A 15624-nucleotide genomic window follows, 5' to 3' on the forward strand; every position below is an offset into this window, starting at 1 on the left:
TGGCTCCCAGACATCCCTGGGCAGTTCCAAAGCTATGTCCTCCTGAAGGGGGCCCACAGGCCCAAGTCCACATCAGACCCGTCTGCAGCGGCTCCCACAGCTGAGCGGCAACAGTGGACCCATCGCATTTTCAATCTCACCACACGCCTGGCCTGAGACAGCGCCCAGCACTCAGGCGTGATCTGAATAGCGGAAAGCAAAGAGGGACCTTCTTTCCCAGATCTTTTGCTTTTTATAGCACAGCCCGCAAAAGGGTGCGCTCCTTTGAACCCAATTTAATCCCATAGTTGTTTTGTTTTATGCATTTTATGTGGCTAAGGGGTGTAGAGAAAGCACCAGCAAAAGCCAGGCCAGCTCTCCCTAACCGAGCCAGCCTAGCGCACGCCACAGAAAACACGGCTCTTGCTTCTGCGAGTCTGGTGCTGGAGAGAAACCAGGAGGGCGGTGGGTGCCAAGGGAGGCAGCCCCTAGTCCCGTTCCCGGACACCTCTCCTCAGAGGCAGTTCACAAGACATGGGACGGGGCTCCACCAAGACAGAGGCAGGAGGACAGTCGGGCGCTGCCCTGCAGCGGGCACTGATCTCCAGGTGCTGCTGTTGGCATTCCTGCCCTCCAGTATCTGCCAGCCTGGCGGATTTGCAGCCTCCACCCCTGCATGGACTGAAGGTCGTGGTTCCTGACCCTCGGACACTGATTCCAGGCTGGCCCCTGAGATTCCTGGATCCGAACCTAGAAGTGACTTTCAGAACCCCAGCTCCCACTGCAGTTCATGGTCCTAGACCACACGTCTGTCCAGACTCACATGCAGCTCAGACCTGTGGATTGGGGGCCACCGAAGCCACCAACTTCCCACAAGCCTGCCCTTCCTTCTTGAGAGAAAGGAGATGTCATTGCTGTAGCCTCAGCCCCTCTCACCTACTCAGCCCCTCTCAAGTACTCGGCTCCCACAATTTCCCTCCCTAGTGAAGTGGTCCCATCAGTAGCCAACTGGCCCTAATTCCTCTCATCTTAAAAAACAGGACTGCCACTTCTGCGAAGATGGAGCCAACATACTCTGCCATACTGTTCCCACTAAGTGGAATTAACATACTGAAAATTATGCATAAAGCAAACACAGAATGACTCTGAAAAGCGGAGAAAATAGGGCAGACTAGCTAAGACCCCAGGATATAAGGTGCGTTTCCAGGACTTTCTTCTTGCCTCCTCTATCCCACATTTGGAGCTGATGAAGCCTAAAACTTGGAAATGCCCAAGGGGCACAGACAACAAAAAAAAGCACCAGCAAAAGCCAGCTCTCCCTAACCAAGGCAGCCTAGCGCACGCCGCAGAAAACATGGGGTCCGTCTCCATCCCTCCCTTCCAGCAAAGACCCAGAAGAGCACCTAGACTGCAATGAGGCATCCAAATCCCCTCACCCTCCACGGGGTGCTGTCAGAGAAAGCCAAGCAGGAGGTGGAACTTTCCTCCTCGGCAGTGGTTATCACGGCCCCCCAGCCCCAGCCCACCTCCGTGGTACTGAGGAAGACCACCCGGGACACCTCGACTTCCATTTACACAGGCAGTAGGGGCACCCCCTGCTGCTAGGGAGCTATCAGAAGGGCCTTGTGGAGTCAGGACTTTTACCACCATCCAGCAGTCACGAAGGCACCCACCCACATAGTATGCAGAAACCACGTGGAGAACAAGAACAAGGCACCTCTAAGCCTCCCGGCCAGGGAAGTTCCCTTGAGGCACGCTGGGGAGCCAGACCTGCCGCCCCTGCCCAGGAGGAAGGAGAATGCTCCACCATAGTCAACAGAGGCCAAGCGGGCAACCTAGGCTTCTGCACTCACCTGCAACAAGACAGCAGCCCCCCTCCTTCCCCGACAGCCAACGCAGAATGCTTCACTGAGATCCCAGGTCCCAGCCGGAAGGCCAAACATGGCCAGTTTTCAACTGAAACTCACTTCTTATACTAAGAACCAGGAAGAGCACAAATTTCTTAGATGCTGTGATGGTTAATTTTGTGTCAGCTTAGCTGGGCCACGGGGCACTCAGACACCTGGTCAACTACACTTGACAGGATCTTGCAGATACTTCTACAAAGGTGCTCTGAGATACAATTAACACTTTAATCCACAGAGTGAAGACCGCTGCTCTCTGTGACGTGGGTGGGCCTCCCTTGGGTAAAGGAAGAGTCTCCAGCAGATGCTTCTGGATTTCACCTCTGCCAGCCACCGCCATCGGGAACTGCACCATCAACTCTCCCACATGCGGACAGCACCCAAGCCCGCCAGGCAGAACCACAGATGTGGACCTGCCAGCCTCTGTGATCACATGAGCCAGTTAATCATGATAAATCTCCCTCTCCCTCTCCACACACACACACACCATACACATGCACCACACATGACAGACACATGCATACACCACACACACCACACATGACACACGTATACACCACACACACGCACACCAGACACATGCACCACACATGACAGACACATGCATACACCACACACACCACACATGACACACGTATACACCACACACACGCACACCAGACACATGCACCACACATGACAGACACATGCATACACCACACACACCACACATGACACACGTATACACCACACACACGCACACCAGACACACACGTGCACCACACATGACACACACGTATACATTGCACACACATGAACACCACACATACCAGACACATACACCATACACTGGACACACAAGCGCACACACCACACACATGCACACCACACACACCACCAACACCAAACACACAATACACACACTACACAACATACATACACCACACACACCAGACACACATACACCACACACAGGACACACAAGCACACACACCACACACATGCATACATACACCACACACACACACCCCACACATACCAGACACACACATACCATACACACTCGACACACAAGCGCACACACCACACACACCAACACTAAACACACACACACTACACACACTACATGCACACCATATGTATACCACACACACAGGACATGCAAGTGCACACACGAGACACACACATGCACCACACACACCACCACCAAACACACACACACCACACACACTACACACACACCATACGTACACCAGACACACATACACCACACACACAGGACATGCAAGTGCACACACCAGACACACACACCACACACCACACACCCACCACAGACATGCATACATACACTACACACACAAACGCATCACACATACCAGACACATACACCATACACACACACTGGACACACAAGCACACACACCACAAACACCACACGCACACTACACACACCACACACACCACACACACCACACACAAAGGACATGCAAATGCACACACCAGACACACACATGCACCCAAACCACACACCCACACACCACACACATACCACACATGCCAGACATGCACACACCACACACTTCAGATACACCACACACACACTGGACACACAAGCACACACATAGCCACCACACACATGCACACACCAGACACATACACACACACGCTACACACATACTACACACCCACACACACACCACACACACACCACACACGTATACACCACACACACAAAACACACATTGAACACCAAACACACACCACACACCACACACATGCATGCCACACAGACCAGACACACACCACAGACACACCACACACACATGCACACCACACACATCAGACACACACCACACAGACACAAATACACCACATACACACACTGGACACAAGTGCACACACCACACACACACACACACCACACACATACCACATGCACCAGATATAGGCACACACCACATACACCACACATACTACACACATCACACACACTACATGCACCACATACACCACACACACACATGCAAACCACACACAACAGACACAACACACACCACACACACACCAAACACATTTCTCCAAAGGTATTTTTTTTTTTATTCTGGGCATGTCCTCAACCTTGGCAAAATAAAATTCTGAATTGATTGAGACTTGTCTCCAATACTTTTTGGATTACAGACCAAAGGGAAAATTTAGAGCTAAAAAAAAAAATCAAAAATCTCAATGAAAATGCATAACCAGAGAATGGAGGGGATGTGGAAGGAATCAGTGAACAGTAAGAGAACAAAGAAGAAAAGAATTATCCATTCTGATAAAGAGAGAAAAGTGAACCTCAAAAACCCATGGGACTGTAACAAGTGATCTAACATTCATGTCATCAGAGCACCAAAGACAGGTGAAAAAGGACAAAGCTAACAGTATTTACAGAAATACAGCCAGGTGCGGTGGCTCACACCTGTAATCCCAGCACTTCAGGAGGCCGAGACAGGCAGGTCACCTGAGGTCAGGAGTGTGAGACCGGCCTAGTCAACATGGTGAAACCCTGTCTCTACTAAAAATACAAACGTTAGCCAGGCGTGGTGGTGTACGCTTGGAATCCCAGCTACTCCGCAGCCTGAGGCAGGAAAATTGCTTGAGCCTGGGAGGCAGAGTTTGCAGTGAGCTGAGATTGCGCCACTGCACTCCAGCCTGGGTGACAGAGCGAAACTCCATCTCAAAAACAAAAAACAAATGCTGAAAACTTGTCAACTTTAGCAAGAGACACAAACATACAGATTTAAGAAGCTCAGCAAACCCCAGACAAACACATTATAGCCAAACTTCTGAAAACTAGAGAAAGAAAAAAGTCTTGAACGCAGCAGAAAAAAATGATACCTTACCTATACGGGGAAAACAATTCAAACAGTTTCTCATCAGAAGCCGTGGAGGCCAGAAGGAAGTGGCATAATATTTTTCAGGTGCTGAAAGAAAAGAACTGTCAACCCACACACCTATACCCACCAAAAATATCTTTTGGGAAATCAAGATATTCTCAAATGAAAAACTAGGGAAATGGAGAATTTGTCACCAGCTGAACTCTCCTAAGAAAAAAATGAAAAATTAAAGTTATCTAAACAGAAAGGAAATAAGTAAAAATTGAATCACTATTAGGAAGGAAGAAACATGGAAAGTGTAAAAATATAGGTAACTGGATTTCTTTCTCCTTTTGAGTTTTCTAAATTATGTTTGACAGATGAAGCAAAAATTATAGTACTATTGAGGCAGAAGAATAGGGTCTGGAGGCCGGGAACCTACGGTTGGTTTGTGCTGACTTCCTAGAACTGAATCAAAAGGAAAACCCCACTCCACACCCAAGTAACAAAAGAACAGAGGCTACTCCCTTTGCGGCCTGCCCCACTTCCACTGTGTCACAGATGAAAAAATGGAAAGTACCTCTGATCGGTCACCTCCCACAACCCATCAGGCTGGTCATGGGCCAAGTCTTCATGAGTATAGGGTTTAACTTTATAACTTCTACTTCAGCCTTTGATTGGTCACCTCCTGCAACCAATCAGACTGGTAGTGGGCCCAGTCTTTATTTACATAGAGTATAACCGAGTAACCAATGGGAAACCTCTAGAGGGTATTCAAACCCCAGAAAATTCTGTAACTCACACTCTTGAGCCACTTGCTTGAACCCAGTCCCACTCTGTGGAGCGTACTTTCAACAAGTCTGTGCTTTTGTTGCTTCATTCTTTTGTTGTTTTGTTCATTTTGTCCAATTCTCTGTACAAAATGCCAAGAACCTGGATGACTCATAGTCAAGACCCTCCCCTGGTAACATATTTTGGCGAGCTAGCCAGGAGGCAAGCCCAAAGTTTGGGATTTATTTTTCTTCTCATTTTCCCTTTTCCTCTCTGCTCCATACAGGGGAAGCATTTTCTATCTCTCTTTCCAACTTAGGACCCTTGACAGAGAGCACCTAAGCATGGAGGCAACTGCAGGTCTCTGGCTGGGGCCACTCTACGGAGAGACTGAAAGGTATCCATGTGGAAGCACTTGACCAACACTGCCTGGTTCACATGAGGGACTTGAGCCCTTTTCCTTTTTTTTTTTTTCAGTCTTTCAGCAGTCGTTTCCTAGTAGCTCCCCAGTAACTGAGGGCAACTGGCTGGGACCACTCTTCAGTGTTACCTGAAGGCCAAGGAATGATAGCGATAGCTGCCCTGCCTGGAAAGGGGTAGGACTCTTCTGTCTTTTCTGGTTATACTCCCTGATCCCTATGTGTGACACAATTGGCAGTGGTGGCTTATCAAGGGGGAATTCACACGTTTCAGGGAACTTAAACCCTCTTTTCTTATGCTAAATTCTACTGTAGAGTTAGCTAGTAAAGACAAAAGATAATGTCTCTTAGGCATTTTGACCTCCCTTATCTTACTTGATCTATTCAACTGGCTAAGGGCAAAAGAAACCCACTTAGCACCCTAGCTATGCAAAGAAGGTTATAAATAAAAGAGATTTTATATTATATAAAAAGGGATCTTGTATGGTAAATTCTTGTCCTAAAGTAAAATGACTGTTGTTTTAAAAGGGGGATATGGGCCGGGCGCGGTGGCTCATGCCTGTAATCCCAGTACTTTGGGAGGCTGAGGCGGGCGGATCACGAGGTCAGGAGATCAAGACCATCTTGGCTAACACGGTGAAACCCCGTTCTCTACTAAAAATACAAAAAATTAGCCGGGCATGGTGGCGGGCACCTGTAGTCCCAGCTACTCGGAGGCTGAGGCAGGAGAACGGCATGAACCTGGGAGGCGGAGCTTGCAGTGAGCCGAGATCGTGCCACTGCACTCCAGCCTGGGCAACAAAGCGAGACTCCGTCTCAAAAAAAAAAAAAAAAAAAAAAAGAGGAATATGGCTGGGCGCAGTGGCTCACACCTGTAATCCCAGCACTCTGAGAGGCCGAGGCAAGTGGATCACGATGTCAGGAGTTCGAGACCAGCCTGGCCAATATGGTGAAACCCCATCTCTACTAAAAATATAAAAATTTAGCCAGGCGCGGTGATGCGCACCTGTCGTCCCAGTTACTTGGGAGGCTGAGGCAGGAGAATCGCTTGAACCCGGAAGGCGGAGGTTGTGGTGAGCCGAGATCGCATCACTGCACTCCAGCCTGGAATATGATAATAATAATAAAAGTAAAGAAATAAAAGAGGGATGTATAAGACAAGCCACAAAGTCCAAGCATGTTGTAGACAGTCTGGGTAAGTCGTGAAAAAGATTTGTGAAAGTGAAATTATGCAAGAAATGTTGTATAATTTATACTGCCTAAGTTTAGAGGGTTAAAGGATTGTTTTAAGTGACATAGGAAAAATCCAAAGGTTTGAGCAAGTTGTAGGCTTATGAAAATTAATTGTAAAAGAGATTCTGTATATGAACGTATTGGCTGAAGTTAAAAGAAAAAGTGTGGCTTTATCAAATTGAAAGGATGCTAGAAGTCAAGGCCTTCAGTCAGGGACAAGAGGAAACTCATAGTGGGCCACTGATTGTGGAGGGAACCATTCCAGAGTGGTGCTGGCACCCATCTAAGGTCAGACATATCTGACAAACTAAGAGGGTGCCCAGAGGTGGGGATGCCCTTGGGAACCTCAGACAAGACCCAGGGTTTTTCCACATGGCCACCCCAGGTAAAATCTGGGTCACCTAGTAGGCCCTCCACTTTTCAAAGTCCTCTTCTCTCTTCCAGACCACTATGGGCAACTCTCCATCCATTCCATCTGATTCCCTGCTTGGCTGTATCCTCAACCACTGGAATCAATTGAACTTTGACAGTCTAAGGAGAAAACATCTGATTTTCTACTATAATACTGTATAGCCCCAATATCAGCTGGACAGTCAGGAATAATTGGTGGTCACTGGAAGTCTTAATTACAACACCATCCTGCAATTAGACCTGTATTGCAAGAGGCAGGGTAAATTGTCAGAAATCCCATACGTACAGGTCTTCACATACCAAAACCCAACAATCTGCAAAAGTCCTGGAACCTGCCCTGAAAAGGAAGGTTTTAAGGCAGAACTAGATATTGTAGATGACCCCCTTTTACAAAGGCCACCTGTCTCTCAGAGGGAAGTGCAACCACCCCTGTATAACTCCTTGCCAAGTGCTCCTGGGGCTCAAACCCAAGAGCAAAATTCAGGGGTCCAGCTAAGTCCTCCTCACATTTGGAGAGGAACAATCTATTCAACTCCCCCTCCAGCCCTGCTACCCCTCAGGGAAGTAGCAGGAGCTGAGGGGCCAGTCCTAGTGCAGTCCCCCTTTTCTATAACTGATATAAAACAACATAAGGAAAAGCTAGGAAGCTATTCTGAGAACCCTAGGAATTTGGAGATGGGTCCCAAACTTTGACCTTAGCCTTTGAGCTCTCAGGGGAGATGTTCAATTCATTCTAGCAACCTATTGCAGCCCCTTGGAAAATAAACAAATCTTTGAGGCCACCCACCAGGAAGCAGATGACTTATTTCCTTGAAACCCTCAGGGTAATCACTTAGGCCCAGACACAGTCTCCATTACTGATCCTAACTGGGACACCCAAGGGGATGAACCACCAGGCTAAGTTTCTTGAGGCTCTCCTTGGAGGAAGAGAAAGAGAATAAGGAAGTAAATTATGATAAGGTAAAGGAGGTTATACTGGGCAAGGAGGAAAATCCAGCCATGTTTCATGGCAGGCTGGAGGAAGCCTTTAAAAAAATATACTAATCCAATTTGTCCCAGACATTAGATGTAAGCTCCAAAAGCTACAGATGGGCCCACAAACTAATCAAAATCAGCTTCTTGATATTGCTTTCATGATGTATAACAATCATGAAGGAAGTAAAAGGGGAACAGAGTAAAGAAAAGTGGCAAGCGAAAATTATGACAGCCATCACTGGCAATGCCCTGAATGCCCAAAGAGCACTCAAAGGAAACCCAAAGGGCCATAAGGACAATGCCAGCATGTAGAGGATACAAGATTTGTTAGTATTAATAGATACCTGTAGGGAGCTGAAGGCCCGAAAGACGTGACCAACTCAGTATTCCACTGGAGGCAATATGATCGAACAGCAAACTGTTTACCAGGAAAGCAGGATGTGGGCAAACTCACGACTGTGCCTGCCACCAGGAGGTTTGCTGAGGGCAGTCCCTGGTGCCGTGCTTATTGAGGTTATCTACTGGGACATCTAGAGCCTATCGTTCAAAGAATGCAGTCTTGCAAGCCTGCTGTGAATCAAAATGCCTGCTGACAACCACACCCTCCTCTTCTCACTAACTCTTTTGCCTAATAAATACAGAGGGCTGTGTAAAGCTCAGGGCCCTTGTTCACTAGAAGCAAGGAGCCACCTGACACCTTCCAAATATACTCTTTATCTTTATCTTTATTCCGGCATCCGTCATCCTTTTTTCAGTCCCCCAAGGTCCGTGAAGGTTACAAATACCGTTACTGACTGGACTGAAGCTTACCCTACACCAAAACACAGAAGGCCAATGAAGATGTGAAGGTTCTTCCAAGAAGTATTTCCCCAGTTTGGGTTATCTCAAAGCCTCCAAAGTGATAATGACTCGTTCTTTATCTCTCAATTCAAGGGGTTGCTAAGGCTCTCAGAATCAAATACTATTTACATTCAGCACGGAGGCCTCAATCCTCTAGAAAAGTGGAAAGAGCTAATCAAACTCCAAAACGGGTATTAGCTATGTCAGGAAACATCAGAAACTTGGGTCAACTTGCTGTCCACAGCTCTCGTAAGAGTCCATAATTTCCCCAGGGCAAAAATTAATATGAGCCCATATGAAATGTTATACAGAAGGCCATTTTTAACTAATGATCTAAATACTGATCCAGAAACGGCCACTTTAGTGAAATACCTAGTTAACCTGGGACCATTTCAGCAGGCTTTACAAAAGTTTGAAACTCAAAGGCTCCCCACACTGGGAACTAACCAGCAACCCAAAATCAGGCCAGGAGATAAGGTATTTTTTAAAAAATTTATTTCCATAGGTTATTGGGGAACAGGTGGTATTCTGTTACATGAGTAAGTTCTTTAGTGGTGATTTACGAGATTTTCGTGCACCCATCACCCAAACAGTGTGTGCTGCACACAATTTGTAGTTTTTTATCTCTCACCCCTTCCCACCCTTTCCTCCTGAGTTCCCAAAGTCCACTGTGTCATTCTCATGCCTTTGCATCCTCACAGCTTAGCTTCCACTTATGAGTGAGAACATACGATGTTTAGTTTTCCATTCCTGAATTACTTCGCTTAGATTAATAGTCCCAATCTCATCAAGGTCACTGTGAATGCAATTCATTCCATTTTATGGCTGAGTGGTAGTCCATTATATATATATATATATATATATATATATATATAGTGTATAATGTGTATATATAATATAATATATATACATATATCACAGTTTCTTTATCCACTAGTTGATTGATGGGCATTTGGGTTGGTTCCAGATTTTTGCAATTGCAAATTGTCCTGCTGTAAACATGAGTGTGCAAGTATCTGTTTCATATGACTTGTTTTCCTCTTGGTAGATACCCACTAGTGAAATTACTGGATTAAATGGTAGTTTTACTTTTAGTTCTTTAAGGAATCTCCACATGGTTTCCCATACTGGTTGCACTAGTTTACATTCCCACCAGCAGTGTAGAACTGTTCCCTGTTCACTGCATCCATGCCAATATCTATTATTTTTTAATTTTCTTATTATGGCCATTCTTACAGGCATAAGGTGGTATCACATTGTAGTTTTGATTTGCATTTCCCTAATCATTAGTGATGTTGAGCATTTTTTCATGTTTGTTGGCCATTTGTATATCTTCTTTTGAGAACTGTCTATTCATGTCCTTAGCCCGCTTTTTGACGGGATTTTTTTTTTCTTGCTAATTTGTTTGAGTTCATTGTGGATTCTGGATATTAGTCCTTTGTCAGATGTATAGATTGTGAAGATTTTCTCCCACTCGGTAGGTTGTCCATTTACTCTGCTGACTGTTTCTTTTGGTGTGCAAAAGCTCTTTGGTTTAATTAAGTCCCAGCTATTTATCTTTTTTCTTGTTGCATTTGCTTTTCGGTTCTTGGTCATGAAATCCTTGCCTAAGCCAATGTCTACAAGGGTTTTTCCAATGTTATCTTCTAGAATTTTTATAGTTTCAGGACTTAGATAAGTCCTTGATCCATCTTGAGTTGATGTTTTATAAGAGATGAGACTTCAGTTTCATTCTCCTACATGTGGCTTGCCAATTATCCCAACACCATTTGTTGAATAGGGTGTCCTCTCCCCACTTTTATCTTTTTGTTTGCTGTATTTGGATTTATTTCTGGGTTCTCTATTCTGTCATTGGCCTATGTGCCTATTGTTATACCAGTACCATGCTGTTTTGGTGACTATGGCTTTATACTATAGTTTGAGGTTGGCTAATGTGATGTCTCCAAATTTGAGAGGAATGAGGGTGGTATTTTGATGGGAACTGCATTGAATTTGTAGACTGCTTTTGCCAGTATGGTTATTTTCACAGTATTGATTCTACCCATCCATGAGCATGGAACAGCAGTGCTTTGTAGTTTTCCTTGCAGAGGTCTTTCACCTCCTTGGTTAGGTATATTGCTAAGTTATTGGGTTTTCTGTTTTTTGTTTGCTTTGCAGCTATTGTAAGAGGGGTTGAGTTCTTGATTTCATTCTCAGCTTGGTCACTGTTAGCATATAAAAGAGCTACTGATTTGTGTACATTAATTTTGTATCTGGAAACTTTGCTAAATTCTTTTATCAGTTCTAGGAGCTTTCTGGAGGAGTCTTTAGGGTTTTTTTTTTTTTTTTTTTTTGAGACAGAGTCTCGCTCTGCCGCCCAGGCTGGAGTGCAGTGGCACGATCTCGGCTCACTGCAAGCTCCGTCTCCTGGGTTCCCACCATTCTCCTGCCTCAGCCTCCCAGGTAGCTGGGACTACAGGCGCCCGCCACCTCGCCCGGCTAGTTTTTTGTATTTTTTTTTTTTTAGTAGAGACGGGGTTTCAGCATGTTAGCCAGGATGGTCTCGATCTCCTGACCTTGTGATCCGCTCGTCTCAGCCTCCCTAAGTGCTGGGATTACAGGCTTGAGCCACCGTGCCCGGCCGTCTTTAGGGTTTTCTATGTAAGCAATCATATCATCAGCAAACAAACTGTGACAGTCTGACTTCCTCTTTCCCGATTAGGATGACCTTTCTTTCTTTCTCTTGTCTGATTGCTCTGGTTAGGACTTCCATTACTATGTTGAAGAGGACTGGTGAGAGTGGTCATCCTTGTCTTGTTCCAGTTCTCAGAGGGAATGCTTTCAGCTTTTCCCCATTCTGTATTATGTTGGCTGTGGGTTTGTCATAGATGACTTTTATTACATTGAGGTATATCCTGTGTTTATGCCAATTTTGCTGAGGTTTTTAATCATAAAGGATGCTGAACTTTGTCAAAGGTTTTTTCCACATCTATTGAGATGATCATGTGATTTTTGTCTTTAATTCTGTTTATGTGGTGTATCACATTTATTGACTTGAGTATGTTAAACCATCCCTGCATCCCTGGTATGAAACCCATGTGATCATGGTAGATTATCTGTTTGATATGCTGTTGTACTCGGTTAGCTAGTATTTCGTTGAGGATTTCTGCGTCTATGTTCATCAGGGATATTAGTTTGTAGTTTTCTTTTTTGGTTATGTCCTTTCCTGGTTTTGGTATTAGGGTGATACTGGCTTCATAGAATGATTTAGGGAGGATTCCCTGTCTATCTTGTGGAATAGTGCCAACAGGACTGGTACCAATTCTCTTTGAATATCTGATAGAACTCTCCTGTGAATCCATCTGGTCCTGGACTTTTTTGGTTGGTAATTTTTTATTACCATTTCAATCTCACTGCTTGTTATTGGTCTGTTCAGGGTATCTAATTGCCCTGATTTAAGCTAGGAGAGTTGTATCTTTCCAGGAATTTAACCATCTCCTCTAAGTTTTCTAGTTTACATGGTTAAAGGTGTTGTAAGTAGCCTTGAAAAATCTTTTGTATTTCTGTGATGTCAATTGTAATATCTCCCATTTCGTTTCTAGTTGAGCTTCTTTGGATTTTCTCTCTTTTTTTTCCTGGTTAAACTTGCTAATGGGCTATAGATTTTATTTATCTTATCAAAGAACTAAGTTTTTGTTTCATTTATCTTTTATTTTTTGTTTGTTTGTTTAAGTTTCATTTAGTTCTGCTCTGATCTTGGTTATCTCCTTTCTTCTTCTGGGTTTGGGTTTGGTTTGTTCTTGTTTCTTTAGTTCCTTGAGTTGTGACCTTAGATTGTCTGTTTGCATTCGTTCAGGCTTTTCAATATAGTTGTTTGGGGCTATGAACTTTCCTCTTACCACTGCCTTTGTTGTATCCCAGAGGTTTTGGTAGGTTGTGTCACTACTGTCATTCAGTTCGAAGAATTTTTTAATTTCCCTCTTGATTTCATTTTTTACCCAATGATCATTCAGGAGCAAGATATTTAATTTCCATGTATTTGCATAGTTTTGAGGGTTCTTTTTGGAGTTATCCAGTTTTATTCCACTGTGGTCTCAGAAAGTGCCTGATATAATTTCAATTTTCTTAAATTTAGTGAGGCTCATTTTATGGTCTCTCATATATGGTCTATCTTAAAGAAAGTTCCACACGCTGATGAATAGAATATATATTCTGTGGTTGTTGGCTAGAATGTTCTGTAAATATCTGTTAAGTCCATTTGTTCTAGGGTATAGCTTATGTTCACTGTTTCTTTCTTGACTTTCTGCCTTCATGACCTGTTAGTGCTGTCAGTGCAGTACTGAAGTCCCCCACTGTTATTGTGTTGCTGTGTATTTCATTTCTTTTTCTTTTTGACAGAGCGAGGCTCTGTCACCCAGGCTGGAATGCAATGGCACTATCTTGGCTCACTACAACCTCCACCTCCTGGGTTCAAGCAATTCTCCTGCCTCAGCCTCCCGAATAGCTGAGATTACAGGAGCCTGCTACCACGCCTGGCTAATTTTTTTGTATTTTTAGTAGAGACAGGGTTTCACCATATTAGCCAGGCTGGTCTCAAATTCCTGACCTCAGGTGATCCACCCACCTCAGCCTACCAGAGTACTGGATTACAGGCGTGAACCACCGTGCCTGGCCTGTCTATCTCATATCTTAGGTCTACTAGCAATTGTTTTATACATGTGGGAGCTCCAGGGTTAAGTGCATATATATATATAGGATTGTGATATTTTCCTGTTGGACAAGGCCTTTTATCATTATATAATGTCCCTCTTTGTCTTTTGAATGGAATGTCTTTTTTTACCCCTTTACCTTAAGTTTATGTGAGTCCTTATGTGTTAGGTGAGTCCTCTTAAAGGGAGCAGATGGTTGGTGAATCTTTATTCATTCCACCATTCTGTATCTTTTAAGTGGAGCATTTAGGCCATTTACATTCGACGTTAATATTGAGATGTGAGATACTATTCTAGTCTTCATGCTACTTGTTGCCTGAATACCTTGGGTTTTTAAATTATTATTGTTATATAAGTCCTGTTGGATTTATGCTTTAAGGAGGTTCCATTTTGGTGTATTTGTATTTTGAAAATTTGTTTCAAGATTTAGAGCTCCTTTTGGCAATTCTTGCAGTGCTTGCTTGGTAGTGGCGAATTCTCTCAGCATTTGTCTGTCTGAAAAAGACTATCTTTCCTTCATTTATGAAGCCTAGTTTGGCTGGATACAAAATTCTTGGCTGATAATTGTTTCGTTTAAGGAGGCTGAAGATAGGGCCCAAACCCCTCCTAGCTTGTAGTGTTTCTGTTGAGAAATCTGCTGTTAATCTGATAGGTTTTCCTTTACAGGTTACCTGGTGCTTTTGGCTCATAGATCTTAAGATTACTTCTTTCACCTTTTTTTTCTTGAGACAGAGTTTCATTCTTGTTGCCCAGGCTGGAGTGCAATGGCGCGATCTTGGCTCACCGCAACCTTTGCCTCCCAAGTTCAAGCAATTCTCCTGCCTCAGCCTCCTGAGTAGCTGGGATTACAGGCATGTGCCACCATGCCCAGCTAATTTTTTCTATTTTTAGTAGACATGGGGTTTCTCCATGTTGGTCAGGCTGGTCTCAAACTCCCGACCTCGGATGATCTGCCTGTCTCAGCCTCCCAAAGTGCTGGGATTACAGAGGTGAGCCACTGCACCCGGCCACCTTCGTCTTAACTTTAGATAATATGATGACAATGTGCCTGGGCGATGATCTTTTTGCAATGAATTTCCCAGGTGTTCTCTGAGCTTCTTGTATTTGGACATCTAAGTCTCTAGCAAGGCCAGGGAAGTTTACCTTGATTATTTCCCCAAATATATTTTCCAAATTTTTAGATTTCTCATCTTCCTCAGGAACACCAATTATTCTTAGGTTTGGTTATTTAACATAATCCCAGATTTCTTGGAGGCTTTGTTTGTATTTTCTTATTATTTATTTGCCTTTGTTGGATTGGGTTAATTCAAAAACCTTGTCTTCGAGCTCTGAAGTTCTTTCATCTGCTTGTTCAATTCTATTGCTGAGATGTTCCAGAGCATTTCACATTTCTCTAAGTGCATCCATTGTTTCCTGAAGTTTTTATTGTTTTTTATTTATGCTCTCTATTTCATTGAAAAGTTATCCCCTCAAGTGAAGGACCTCTTCAAGGAGAACTACAAACCATTGCTCAATGAAATAAAAGAGGACACAAATAAATGGAAGAACATACCATGCTCATGGATAGGAAGAA

The 15624-nt window shown here is 44.2% G+C and overlaps 1 protein-coding gene across 19 annotated transcripts in view; it reads right to left on the reverse strand.

Moving 5' to 3' along the window:
- Positions 1–15624, reverse strand: part of CACNA1B (calcium voltage-gated channel subunit alpha1 B) — a 251926-nt gene that overhangs the window by 176897 nt on the left and 59405 nt on the right. The window lies entirely within an intron of this gene.

The sequence above is a fragment of the Macaca fascicularis genome, chromosome 15 (assembly GCF_037993035.2).
Source record: "Macaca fascicularis isolate 582-1 chromosome 15, T2T-MFA8v1.1".
Taxonomy (NCBI): domain Eukaryota; kingdom Metazoa; phylum Chordata; class Mammalia; order Primates; family Cercopithecidae; genus Macaca; species Macaca fascicularis.